Raw genomic sequence first — 14,422 nt, 5'->3', positions numbered from 1 at the left:
TCGGGATGGAGAGACCACTCCCCCCGAGTCCATTCCTTGTCTGCTGAGGTAGTCGGCTTCCCAGTTGTCCACACCCGGAATGTGGACTGCAGAGAATACCGACCTCGCGTCCTCCGCCCAGTGGAGGATATGTGTCACTTCTTTCATCGCCTGGATGCTGCGGGTCCCGCCTTGATAGTTCACGTATGCCACCGCCGTGGCATTGTCCGACTGTATTCTGACATGAGAGGCTGCCAGCAAGTGATGAAAGGCTCTCAGTGCTAGGAAGATGGCCCGAATCTCCAGGATGTTGATGGGCATGGTCGCTTCCATTGGTGACCACTTGCCTTGCGCTCTGTGATGTAGGTGCACCGCGCCCCAACCCGTCAGGCTTGCGTCGGTGGTCAAAACCTTCCATTGGCCTGGAAGAAAGGATTTTCCCCTTGCAAGCGAGGTTGGCTTGAGCCACCAGTGTAGGGACATCCTGGCTTTTGATGTTAACCGGAACTCCCTGTCAAGGGAGAATGGATTCCTGTACTAGGACTTGAGGATGGCCAGTTGAAGAGGTCTGTGGTGAAACTGGGCAAATGGCACTGCCTCCATTGCTGCTGCCATCCTGCCGAGGACTCTCATGGCAAACCGGAGAGATCGGGGGGGGGGGGGGATTGCGGAGGAGTATGCAAACTCCTAGACGGAGAGCCAGTGTCTTGTCCCTGGGGATGTTATGATTCCACCACACGGCGGGGGAGAAGGTGCCACTGAGCTCCACCCCCCACTGACCCTACCTACTTGCCGGTCCCACCCTAGCCGGTGGGCGACAACTGGGCGGCGGTCCCTACCTCGGCGTAAGTGCAGGGAGCTACAGTGAGGGTAAACCGAGGGTGGAATGAGTGCAGGACAACCTAAGGGAGACAAGCAGCAGCAAGGAGGGCTACTAGAGTGAAACTAAAAAGAGTGAATGAACCTGAAGGGTAAAACCACGAAACCCCAAACTAACACAAAAAATACTAAGCTTTCAGCAAAGACAAAAGCGGAAAGCTGGACTCCCAGAGGTACTCAACGAAAGAGAGACCGGGAGGCTGTCAGAGGTTGTACCGGACAGCGCGGTAGGGAAGGCAGGAATCCGTACCACAGAAGAATCACCGGCAAGGAGTGAAAGCCCTGTGGAGTGCTAAATAGGAAGAAGGCGGGACATAAGCACAGGAAACAGTGAAGCAGCCAATCACCAGAACGAGGAAGAACGATGAACGAAAAAGAACTAGTTGATCAGAAACTGTATATTAAGACTGGTTGTGTGGCACAGCCAGTAAGGCAGCGAGACTTGCTGTGGAACACAGACTAGACCCCGGTACGAATCCTGACATTACCCCCTCCTTTATGAGGGGCCCCTGGACCCTCACACAGGGAAGGCGTCTCAGGAAAATTGATATGGAACCTCTTACATAACCTGGGAGCATGAACCTCAGAATGAGACACCCACGACCTCTCCTCAGGGCCATACCCCTTCCAGTCCACCAGGTATTGCAGGACCCAACGAACTTTCCTGGAGTCCAAGATCTTTCTTACCTCAAACTCGGGGTGACCAAGTACAACAACAGGAGCAGGAGGTGTTACAGCTGGACAAACTGGAGGTACATAAGGTTTTAGGAGAGAGACATGGAATACCCTATGCACTCTCATCGCCTGGGGGAGGTCCAATTTGACAGAAACAGAGTTGATTATCTGAGATATTTTAAAAGGACCAATGTACCGGGGAGCCAGTTTACCAGAGGGGACTCTTAGTTTCAGATTTTTAGTAGAAAGCCACACTTTCTGCCCAACTTCAAAGGAAGGACTTCTCCTCCTTTTCCTATTAGCAAAGTGGCACTGTGACTCATGAGCCTTTTTGATGTTGCTTTGGACTTGCTCCCAAACTGACCGCAGATCAGAGGAAACAAACTCTACCTCAGGATTGTCCGAGGGGTCCTCAGAGAAAGAGCTGGATTTGGGGTGAAATCCCATGTTGCAGAAGAAGGGAGATATCTCTGTGGAAGAGTTCACCCTATTATTTATGGCAAACTCTGCCAGGGAAATAAAAGATGCCCAGGTCTCTTGCTTATCAGCCACATAGCAACGTAAGAATTGTTCAAGGGCTTGATTGGCCCGTTCTGTCTGCCCATTGGTCTCCGGGTGAAAGGCCGATGAGAAAGCAAGGGAAACGCCAATTTTACTACAGAAAGCTCTCCAGAATTTGGAGACAAATTGGGTACCCCTATCTGACACAATATTAGAAGGAATTCCATGCAGCCGCACCACATGATTTAGAAACAAGGGGACCAATTGCTTGGCGGACGGCAATTTGGGTAAAGGAATAAAGTGCGCCATCTTACTAAAGCGATCCACCACAACCCACAAGGTAGTCATTCCCAGGGAGGAAGGTAAATCAGTAACAAAGTCCATGGAAAGATGGGTCCATGGCTTGGAGGGAACAGGTAGAGGACATAGTTCTCCCAAAGGCCGTGAGCGGTTAACCTTAGACCGGGCACAAATGTCACACGCCTTGACATAGGCAGTGGCATGCCGGCGTAAAGTCGGCCAACAAAAATTTCTGGAGATTGACTCCATAGTACCAGAGATACCAGGGTGACCTGAAAGAGGAGAGTTGTGGTGTTCATTTAGCAGTCTCAAACGAAAATGACAGGGAACGAACCATTTATTATCAGGAGAGCCGGACGGAGACAAATGTTGAAATTGCTTAACTTCAGCAAACAAATCAGAGGACTTAGCAGCCAAAAATACTTTATCAGGTAAAATGGGAACAGGTGGGATGTTTGACGGTTGTTCAGGCAAGAAGCTTCTAGATAGCGCGTCTGCTCTGGCGTTTTTGCAGCCGGGTCTGAAATAAATCACAAAATTAAAACGTGAAAAGAACAACGCCCACCTTGCCTGTCTTGGATTAAGCCGTTTGGCCGTTTTGAGATATTCAAGCTTTTTATGGTCGGTGAGGACAGTAACAGGATGTTTGGCCCCCTCCAGGAAATGCCGCCATTCCTCAAAGGCCAATTTTATAGCGAGCAGTTCCCTATTCCCAATATCATAATTTTTTTCAGCTGGGGAAAACTTCTTTGAGAAGAACGCACAGGGTTTCAAATGAGTCAAAGACGAAGTCCCCTGTGAAAGTACTGCCCCCACCCCTGCCTCCGAGGCATCAACCTCAACAACAAAGGGTCTCTCCTGATCGGGCTGGGTAAGAACAGGAGCAGTGGCAAAGCTCTCCTTAAGAAACGTGAAGGCGTCCACTGCATCTTTACTCCAGTTTACCAAGTCGGAACCTTTCACAGTAAGATCTGTGAGAGGTTTCACCACAATGGAGAAGTTTTTTATAAACTTGCGGTAAAAATTGGTAAACCCCAGAAATCTTTGAAGAGCTTTCAAAGATGCAGGACGAGCCCAATTAAGAACCGCTTTTACCTTCTCCGGCTCCATTGTGATGGCCTGGGGTGTCAAAATATGACCCAAAAAAGATAGACTTTGGACCCCGAAAATACACTTTTCTTGCTTGGCGAAAAGTTGGTTATTGCGGAGTACCTGGAGTACATCCCTTACATGATTTAAATGTGAGTCCCAGTCAGGAGAAAACACCAAAATATCATCCAGATAGACAATTACATAGCGGCCAATAGCATGTTGGAAAATATCATTGGTGAAATTTTGAAAAATCGCCGGAGCATTGCACAGCCCAAAGGGCATAACTAGACACTCGAAGTGGCCCTCGGGGGTATTGAAGGCGGTCTTCCACTCGTCGCCAGCCTTTACACGAATGAGATTATACGCCCCTCTCAGGTCCAACTTCGAGAACCATCGAGCCCCCTGAACCTGGTTAAACAGGTCCGGAATCAACGGTAGTGGATATTGGTTACGGACAGTTATTTCATTAAGACCTCGGTAGTCTACACACGGCCTGAGTCCTCCATCCTTTTTACTGACAAAAAAGAAACCTGCGGCCAGGGGTGAGGTGGACGGACGGATATGCCCCTTTCTTAGAGCCTCTTGTACATACTCACGTAAAGCTTCTCTTTCAGGAGGAGATAAATTATATAGGCGTCCCTTAGGGAATTTACAATTGGGAACCAGATTGATAGTACAGTCATAGGAGCGATGAGGTGGCAACCGCTCAGACTCCTTCATAGAAAAAGACATCTGCGAATTGGCCCAAAAGATTCTGAAGAGAAGCTTGTACGGAGACGATACCACAAACGTGTGTTAACAAGCATTTCTGTGAACAATCTGCACCCCACTTCTCTAATTCACCAGAAACCCAGTTAATGTTGGGGTTATGGAGCTGGAGCCATGGAAGCCCCAGTATGACACTAGTTGGGAGGTCATGCATAACCAAAAATGACAGCTGTTCCACATGCAGTACACCAACCTGAAATGATAGCAATGGAGTACAGAGACTAATCTCCCCACTTGCTAGTGGGGTGTTATCAATACCAACTAATTTAGTGGGGTGAGCAAGTGGAATTAAAGAAATACCCAAAGAGACAGCAAACTCATAACACATAAAATTAGCAGTAGCCCCTGAATCAATCATGGCAACTCCTTCTCCCTTAGAGGAGGTGAAAGCAATAGAAATTGGCACTAAGAGTCTCTTAGAACTTAAAGGAATTACCTGTCCACCCACAGGCCTAGGTGGTGTATTCCGAGAAGATTCCTGTGGAGTGCCAGGGCGCCGCGGGCAATCCTTTATCCAGTGCCGAGGATCCCCGCAGTAAAAACAGGTACCAAGTGCGTGGCGTGGACGGCAAGGACTAGGATCTGTGGTAGCTTGCATGGCTCCCAATTCCATAGGTTCGGCAGCTGGCAGATTCGGAACAGCCGGAGTGACCCTAGAGAAAACGGAAACTTGCGCTGCTGCCTGCTCCGATCTCCTCGCCCTTAACCTGCGATCTATTCTGACCATTAAAGCCATCAGCTCCTCCAGAGACTGGGGCAGGGTGTAGTGTACCAGTTCATCCTTTAGGGCTGGTGAAAGGCCCCGCTGAAATTGATTCCGAAGGGCGGGATCATTCCAAAGGGTAGCTAAGCTCCATCTACGAAACTGGGTGCAATAAACCTCTACCTCCTGATCACCCTGGGTCAGGGAGGTAAGGTTTGCCTCGGCCAGAGCGACTTGGTCAGGCTCATCATAAATATTCCCTAAGGCTTGAAAGAAGTTGTCTACTGAATCACGGAGATTTGAATCTGGCGGCAGAGAGAAGGCCCACTCTTGGGGTCCCTCCCGTAAGCGAGAGATTATGATACGGACTCTGAGCTGGGGGGCCAGAAGAAAGAGGTCGTAATTGAAAATATAATTTACAATTTTCTCTAAAAGAAGCAAATTGGCTTCCATCTCCGAAAAATGGCTCGGGTAAGTTAACTCTAGGCTCAGAATTAGTTGTCCCTGCAACGGCAGCTGCTTGAATTTGCTCCTGACGCTGGACCTGCGCAGCAAGATCTTGCACCAGCTGAGTAAGACCCTGCATTTGATTGACTAAAGAGGTCATAGCATCCATAGGGAAGGCCGGTGATTCTGTTATGATTCCACCACACGGCGGGGGAGAAGGTGCCACTGAGCTCCACCCCCCACTGACCCTACCTACTTTCCGGTCGCACCCTAGCCAGTGGGCGACAACTGGGTGGCGGTCCCTACCTCGGCGTAAGTGCAGGGAGCTACAGTGAGGGTAAACCGAGGGTGGAATGAGTGCAGGACAACCTAAGGGAGACAAGCAGCAGCAAGGAGGGCTACTAGAGTGAAACTAAAAAGAGTGAATGAACCTGAAGGGTAAAACCACGAAACCCCAAACTAACACAAAAAATACTAAGCTTTCAGCAAAGACAAAAGCGGAAAGCTGGACTCCCAGAGGTACTCAACGAAAGAGAGACCGGGAGGCTGTCAGAGGTTGTACTGGACAGCGCGGTAGGGAAGGCAGGAATCCGTACCACAGAAGAATCACCGGCAAGGAGTGAAAGCCCTGTGGATTGCTAAATAGGAAGAAGGCGGGACATAAGCACAGGAAACAGTGAAGCAGCCAATCACCAGAACGGAGGAAGAACGATGAACGAAAAAGAACTAGTTGATCAGAAACTGTATATTAAGACTGGTTGTGTGGCACAGCCAGTAAGGCAGCGAGACTTGCTGTGGAACACAGACTAGACCCCGGTACGAATCCTGACAGGGGAGGAGCACCAGACCCCTGGAGGTGTCGAATAGCATCCCCAGGAAGGTCAGAGACTGACTCGGGGTAGTCGAGGACTTTTGTAAAATGACTAACTATCCCAGGCGACTCAGTGTCGATTGTGATTGAGACATAGACCTCGCAGTCCTTGAAGGTGGGGGCTTTGATGAGGTTGTCCAGGTATGGAACGACTACTATGCCTCTAGAGTGTAGAACGTCCATGGTGGCTGCCATGATCTTGGTAAACGTTCTGGGAGCTGTGGCGAGTCCGAACGGGAGGGCAACGAACTGGTAGTGGTCCTGGTCGATTGCGAACCTGAGAAATCTCTGATGGGCAGGAGCAATTGGTATATGCAGGTATGCGTCTTGTATGTCTATGGAGGCGAGATATTCTCCTTTCTCCATGGACGCAATGATTGACCGGAAGGACTCCATGCGAAAATGACGAACCCGAACATACTTGTTGAGTTGTTTTAGGTCTAGTATGGGGTCGGACACTGCCTCCTTTCTTGGGAACTACGAACAGATTGGAGTAGAACCCTCGGAAGTGCTCGTCTGCAGGAACCAGTACTATGACTCCTGTTTGAAGGAGGGAGGAAACCGCTTGATGGTGGTTTTGGGGGAACGGAGAGAAAGAACCTGTTCGGTGTGCTGGTAGTAAACTCGATCTTGTATCCTGAAGACACTATTTCCTTGACCCACCTGTCTTCTGTAATAGGCAGCCAGACCTGCTGAAAGAGTAGCAGTCGTCCGCCTATGAGTGGGGTGTCTTCTGGAAGCTGTGAGTCATGATGAGGAGAAAGTCTGAGATTTTGCTCCTTTGGACTTTGCCTGGCCTGCTTTTGACTGCCAGGTCCTGTCTGGCCTCTGTGCCGCCCTTGTGTTGTCTCTGTGGGGGGGGGGGGGGAAGAGTGGTTACGATTTTGTGCTGGGCGCGAGACGGACCAGCCTGAAGAATTCCGAAAGGATCGGAAACGAGATTGGTTACGTCTTTGGTTTTAATTGAGGGAGAGAGGTACTCTTACCCCCGGTGGCATTGGATATCATTGTATCCAGTTTTTCACCGAAAAGACGCCCGCCCACTGAAGTACGGGAGATTTGTGAGGGACTTTTTTGAGGCCGCGTCCGCTTTACATTCCCTCAGCTAGAGGATACGCCGGATTGTGATGGCGTTTGATGCTATTCCCGCTACACCTCTTGCAGAATCCAAAGCTGCATGGATCATGTAATCTGCTACTACTTGCTATTTGAACCGCCTGGTCCAACAGCTGAGGATTTGAAGCTTGGAGGCCCTGTTGCAATTTTTGAGCCCAGGCTAGAATGGTCTTGGCCGCCCAGACTGAAGCAAACGCGGGAGCCATAGAAGCTCCTGCCGCTTTGAAGATTGAACGAGCCATGCGTTCTACCTGTATGTCTGCTGCGTCCTTGAGGGTTGAGCTGTCTGGCAGTGAAAGAAGAGTCTGTGCTGCTAGCCTAGAGACTGGGGGGTCCACTTCAGGTGGATCTGTCCATTCCTTAGTGTCCTTCTGTGAGAAGGGGTACTTTGCTTCTAAGTATTTGCGATTGGCAAATTTTTTCTCAGGCTGCGAAAAATGCTTAGAAAGTATTTTTTGAAATTCCGGGTGATTAGGGAAGACCTTAGATGGTTTCTGAACACTCTCGAAGGAAATCTTGTGTTCTGGTGCTTCCGGGGTTGGATCAGAAATGTCCAGCACCCGAAGGATGGGAGGAGATTATATCCTCAACTAACGCTGTATTACTAGGGGAACAAGGTATCAGAAAATTCTCTGTTTCGTTGTCTGAGTTAGAGTCACATATGCCTTCTGAGTCTTGCGCATCGCTAAGGAGCTCCCTAGCGGGTGAACTAGGTTGGAGGTCTTCTGTGGTCGGGGATCATTGTGGAGATCCGCGTTGTCTGTCTCTGTCAGGGGACGGTGAAGGTGATCTAGAGCCACCGTGTCTCTCCCTGGAGGGGACGAACGACTGCTATGTGAGGACGCGGATGAACGTGACCTGTGGGTCCGCTTTCGTCTGAGACAGTCGGAAGCGGCATGTCCCTGAGACGGGCTGTCCCTTTGCTGGGTAACGTTCATAGCCGAGACATGACCCTGCAGAGCCTGCAGTCGTGTGGAGGTAAGGTTATTCATAGACTGTGTCATAGACTGCGACATCTGAGTAGCCCATTCTGGCGTGGTCGCAGGCGCAGAAGCGTTGGTAGGGACGTCTTGGGGTTCGGACCCAGTGTTTCGGGTACAGTCCCGGCAGTGCGGGTACGTGCTGCCACTGGGGAGAGTGGACTTGCAGGCTGTGCAGAATGCATAAAAACAGTCTTGCCTGGTCCTCTTTCTTGAGCCCGACTTAGTGCTTAGAGGCTATGCAGAGGGAAGTATAGGGGAGCTTATAGGAAATATGAATTCACAACTGGGTAAGGGAACCCAGCTGTGATCTTACCCCACCGGTGTGTCCCTAGATCCAGCGCCGACAATTGATGGTCCCGTGCCCCCCAGAGACTGCTGTGTTGCTTCAGCTATGTTTTCTGCTGCTGCAAGATGGCCACTGGGATTCTGAGGTGGAGGAGGAAGGGGGCGGAGAGTCGAAAAGGGCACGCTGAGCTATGTAAAAGCGCGCTCTTCCTGCCTCGATCCGCCCCTTCTATGACACTGCAGAGTGTCATTTTCGTCATCTGGGGGGCGGGAATAAGGCGGCGACTTCGGCTAGGCCGAAGCCGCGGCCTAAATTTGAGACCTCATGCCCAGAAGGGCTCCAGAACGGCGCGGTTGTCCGGGGGGGTGGTCGGATTTAACCCAGACCCCCCCGGAATGAAAGGAAGGCTAGCGGTGGTTTCATGAGCGCGAACAGGGCCCTGTGAAGGGTCCCTTGGGGCGCTATGCAGCTGGTGCTGCCGCAGCGACAGGGGCGCAGGAAGCCCCATCTCTGACAAGTGCCATGCCTGCCTGCAACTCCCCCGGTCCCAACAGGAGCCTGCAGCTGGGCTGGGGTCCCTGGGTCTGTAAGCGGTTCAATGGTGCCTGATACAGGCCCTACCTGCGGTGTCTCAACCTAATACCCCCAGAGGGGGATTAGGGAGGGTGCTGCTGTCACCGTCAGGGGGCTTCACCCTCTCCTCAACCTCAACCCAGAGCCGAAAAAAACTTGGGAAGGTGGGGGATCTCGACTTCGAACCAGTACCCGAGGGACTGGGGAAGGAGCGACATGGGGAATAGCCACCTCGACCTCAACTGGGTACCCCTAATAGGGGACCGAGGAGGGAGCCATGCCAGGAGTCTCGCTTTTCTTCATCTGCAGTCCGTTGGAAAAAAACAAGTAAGAAAAAACGGAGTAAAAATTTTTAGGTGTGCCTCCTTGCGACACTAAGCAAAAACTGGAGAAGGCTGACGCCGTCCAGGGGTGTATACTGCAGAGGAGGAGCCAAAGTTAATCTTTTTCAGATTAAGCATAGTGTCGCCTCCTAGTGGACAGCAGCATAACACCCACGGGTCTGTGTCCCCCAATGAGGCGACAGAGTAATGTATTTATTTTTGACCCCACATTCAAGAAAAGAAGATCAAACTCTGATTAGACTGTGTGACATAATCGGACCATTTTTGTCAGATGGAGAACATGTAGTGATGTAGAAGTCAGGTTCGCTTTGTTGCCCTCAGTACGATACATTTACTATATAAAGAAAAAATCTGCAACATTTCAGTTTAAGTTCTGGGCAATTGACCCAATCTCTGATTAATACCAATGAAATGAAAACATCCACAGGCAGAAAAGTTGTATGTCTGAACGAGACCTTAGCAATCCTCTGAGAGTTCAGCAGCCTGGGATTCAGACATTGTAACAAACTTGGTGGATGATTTAGGGTGAGTGCACATGTTGCGGATTGTGCTGCGCATTTTTCCGTGCGGATTAGCCTGCGGTTTCACACCTCTACAATAGAGCAGGTGTAAAACCGCTGTGGATTCTGCACAAAGAATTGACATGCAAAAGAAAATAAAAGGTACTGTACAACGCAGCAGAAACTGCTGCGGATCTGCATGGCCAAAAACGCTGAGGATCCGCAGCAGAATCCGCAACGTGTGCACATAGCCTTATAGTGAGGATGTGTTTCACTCACAAAGGACATTCTAGAATAGATACAATTGTAACAGATCCAAAACTCTGAGCAGTACCAGGTGTTCAGATTTTGAGTCAAATCTCTGCTGGATTAAAAAAAAAAAAAAAGAAAAAAAAAAGTAAATATTCTTGTCTTCATCCACATGGTAAGAATAAGACTTGCTACAACTATATTCAGACTAGGCAATCCTCTGTGAGCTAAACACACCAGCAAAACAAATCTCTCTTCTGTCCTGAAAGTTTGCTACAATGTGTCAGCCTGGTGTCCAAGCTGTTAAGTTCACAGAGGTTTGTTAGGTAATATTCCCACAATGAACTTTTGGTGAGTTTTTCATGTTGCAGAATTTCTGCACCTATTATGTAACTTATTGATCACTTATGGGAAAAAAGATATAACTATTTTACCCAAAACAAAGCGAACCAAAATATATATATTATATATATATAGTGTATAATCACAATTTTATTGGGTATACAAAAAAAACAAATACAAGACTACATATCCATATTGAAAAATCAAAAGTAAACTAATTTACATAATATCACAACACTATAATGTCCTAAAAAGGTGCAATTGGCACTTCAAATACAATATTGATCACTTATGGGAAAAAAAATATAACTATTTTACCCAAAACGAAGCAAACCAAACAATATATATAGTAAAATCACATAATTTTATTGGTTATACAAAAAAACAAATACAAGACTACATATCCATATTGTCACAACATACCCCAAGGGGGTAAATGCATGGATAAGGATGATAGAAGGAAAACAATATCCACAATAATCCTATTTAGATAAATCTACTAGTCTAGCCAATAATATATATCAGATCACATAATATATACATGTGGTCCTATTGATATTCAGTTTCCCACACCACTACTTGAACAAGCTCGCCATTTCAAAATGATCTTAGGCTGTACTACTATGGATTATCCGATCTGAATAAACAAAGTGCCTGTGCTTAGTAACCCCAGAACCGGATGATTGGCAAATACACACAGAACTAGTTACAGTCAAAACATAGTGCAACATAATCATATTATAAATGAGCCAAACTGCCGTGGTGATCCCAATCCAATGCAAAGACTCCCTGATGCGCGTTTCGCCCTCTAGCTTCTTCCGGGGGCCTTATGTTGCACTATGTTTTGGCTGTAACTAGTTCTGTGGGTATTTGTCAATCATCCTGTTCTGGGGTTACTAAGCACAGGCACTTTGTTTATTCAGGTCGGATAATCCATAGTAGTACAGCCTAAGATCATTTTGAAATGGCGAGCTTGTTCAAGTAGTCGTGTGGGAAACTGAATATCAAGAAGTCCACGTGTATATATATATTAGGTGATCTGATATATATTATTGGCTAGACTAGTAGATTTATCTAAATAGGATTATCGTGGATATTGTTTTCCTTCTATCATCCTTATCCATGCATTTACCCCCTTGGGGTATGTTATAACAATATGGATATGTAGTCTTGTATTTGTTTTTTTGTATACCCAATAAAATTATGTGATTTTACTATATATATTGTTTGGTTTGCTTCCTTTTAGGTAAAATAGTTATATTTTTTTCCCCATAAGTGATCAATATTGTATTTGAAGTGCCAATTGCACCTTTTTAGGACATTATAGTGTTGTGATATTATGTAAATTAGTTTACTTGCGATTTTTCATTGCGATTCTGTGTGCATTTATTTACATGCAATTTTATCGATGCAGTTTTTGCCTCTACTTGGTGAGTCATGCTTTAAAGAGGTTGTCCACTACCTTTTGATTGATAATCAAACCCAAGAATAGGTCATCAAATGTCTGATCAGCCAAGGTTCGACACCCCCGCTGGTCAGCCATTATCGGTGCCGCAAGTACTCACTTACGGAGCTGGCCATCTTCTGGTAGAGGCCGAGGCTTAGTACTACATATCTATCACCTATTCAAATCAATAGGAGGCAAATGTATAGTATCCTGCGGCAGCCACTATCAGAAGACAAATTGCTCCGCAAGGGAGTACTTCAGATCGTCGACACCGATAACAGATGATGGGCAGGGGTGTCGGAACCCGGACGATCAGATATTAAGGGTACGTGCACACGTTTCGGATTCTGCTGCGGATTTGGCCCTGCGGATCCGCAGCAGATTCTCCTGCGTTGTACAGTACCATTCTGTCCTATGTAAATTAAAAAACGCTGTGCACATATGCTGCGGGTTCATTTCCGCAGCGTTTTTACACCTGCTCCATTATAGGAATCCGCAGGTGTAAAAACGCAGGCAAAATCTGCAGGAAATCTGCACTAAATCCGCAGGTAAAACGCAGGTCGTTTTACCTGCGGATTTAGCAAAATCTGCAGCCAAATCCGCAACGTGTGCACATACCCTAATAGGTCATCAATCAAAAAGTAGTGGACAACCTCTCTTAACAAAGCGGTTTTGTTTTGATACCTCCTGGTATTTGGCTTCGACAAAATATTATTGATTTACGTAGATGCGGATTACATGCATTTTCGCAGCAGAAATGCACACGTTTTTAGTGTATTTTTTTTACTTGCAGATTTTCCACATATATAATGCAAAGCTAGCACATCTGCACATAATCTCTGCGTACTCGCAAGAGAAGTTGACATGTCGCGGATTGCAAACACGCACTGCAGATCAGTTTATGCTGAGTAAAAAAGAAGCACAATGTGCATGAGATTTCTATACATCCTATCCACTTTGCTGGAACTGTGAGATGTTTGCATTTTTGATACAGCAAAAATATGCGTCGTCAAAAGGTCATCGTGGGAACAAATTTTTAGGCTACGTTCACATGTTGAAGTTTTGCAGCTTTTTTTATGCTCATTTTCAGCAGGGTTTCTCATTATCAGCAAAGTCTATGAGATTTCAGAAGTCTCATGCACACACCATGTTTTTCTTTTTTTCCTGTTTTGTCAAACAGCTGCGGTTTTGCAAAATGAAGCATGTCACTTCTTTCAGGGTTTTCACCACTTGGAAGCAATAGATAAAAAAAATGCAAGTATCAAGTTTTTCTAACTGAGTGTTTGGTGCCAAAACCTGATGAAATTGAATTAGATAATTTTTTTATGTACTAAGCTTTATCAGCATGCACAGGAGACGAATGTACCCTGATAAAAACGCAGTAAAAACACACCAAAAACTAAGCACATAACACAGCAAAACTCAGCAAATCCTGCTGTTATGTTGCTTCTTTACTGCCAAGAGAGCAGGTTTTGCCTGTGTGTGTGGGGGGGGGGGGGGGGGGAAGCATAAAACAAAAAACGTGTAAACGTAGCAGCAGATTTTCTGCAAGGTAAAAAACCTGCGGAATTTATGTTACAAGGAAACACGGCCTCAGTTTGCTATATTGTATCCAGAATTCAGAAAATTGTCTAGACTGGATACAGTTGTAACAAAACCCTCAGCTGCAAAAAAAAAAAAAAAAATTAATTTACAACAGTTTCACAACCAGAGACAGAGAAATTCATTCACTGACAGCAAGAGCTCAGGGAATCATTACAGAAAGTGAATTACAAACTTACAGAATTCTTCTTGATACAATGATTCCACTTTATTTACATAACATCGTAACATTGTTTTCACTTCATCACATGACTTTTCTACAGTCCTTTCCTGGCTTCCTGGATCTGTAATTTCTACAGGAAGGTTTCAGCTTTGGATTAGAGGAAACATTCAGATCATCTACAGAATTCTTGCTGCAGATCTCCGGCTACAAGCCACAAACAAGTCAAATACAAATAGGCAGAGGATTTGGGGCTGTGGATATGGGAATCCCAGGCTGCCAGTCACTTCCTGTATCCCTGTATACTGCAAGTTCCCAAAGGAGCAGAGTGTTGTGGGGTCACCTGATACTGGAGGGGGCTCACACCTGGACAGGAGTAGAGGGGGGGGGGGGCAGCTGAGTGCCAGGGTCTCCAGCTTGGCACATACCTCACTCTCTGCAATCTCCAATCACTCCCAGCTTGTGGCAGCTGCTGCACTTTGGGTCCTGGACTTCTTTTTTTTTTTTTTCAAGCTTTATTTTAAAGTTAACAAACGCACAAAGTGACGATGAGCCCAAAGGTAACAGCAGCAGGTAGGGAGCTTGACAAACAGGAAATGGAGTGA

The 14,422-nt window shown here is 47.0% G+C and overlaps 1 protein-coding gene across 5 annotated transcripts in view; it reads right to left on the bottom strand.

Moving 5' to 3' along the window:
- The window catches only part of PATJ (PATJ crumbs cell polarity complex component), a 256,986-nt gene extending 242,564 nt beyond the window's left edge, over window positions 1-14,422 (bottom strand). For all 5 annotated transcript variants that reach the window (XM_073544627.1, XM_073544628.1, XM_073544629.1 and 2 more), the window contains exon 1: window positions 14,246-14,422. The gene's annotated coding sequence lies outside the window, so the exon portion shown is untranslated. The remainder of the gene's footprint in view (window positions 1-14,245) is intronic.

Source organism: Dendrobates tinctorius, unplaced genomic scaffold (genome assembly GCF_039654945.1).
Source record: "Dendrobates tinctorius isolate UK_male_01 unplaced genomic scaffold, ASM3965494v1 ptg000138l, whole genome shotgun sequence".
In the NCBI taxonomy this organism is placed as follows: Eukaryota; Metazoa; Chordata; class Amphibia; order Anura; family Dendrobatidae; genus Dendrobates; species Dendrobates tinctorius.
This window is presented reverse-complemented; position numbering and strand designations above follow the sequence as displayed.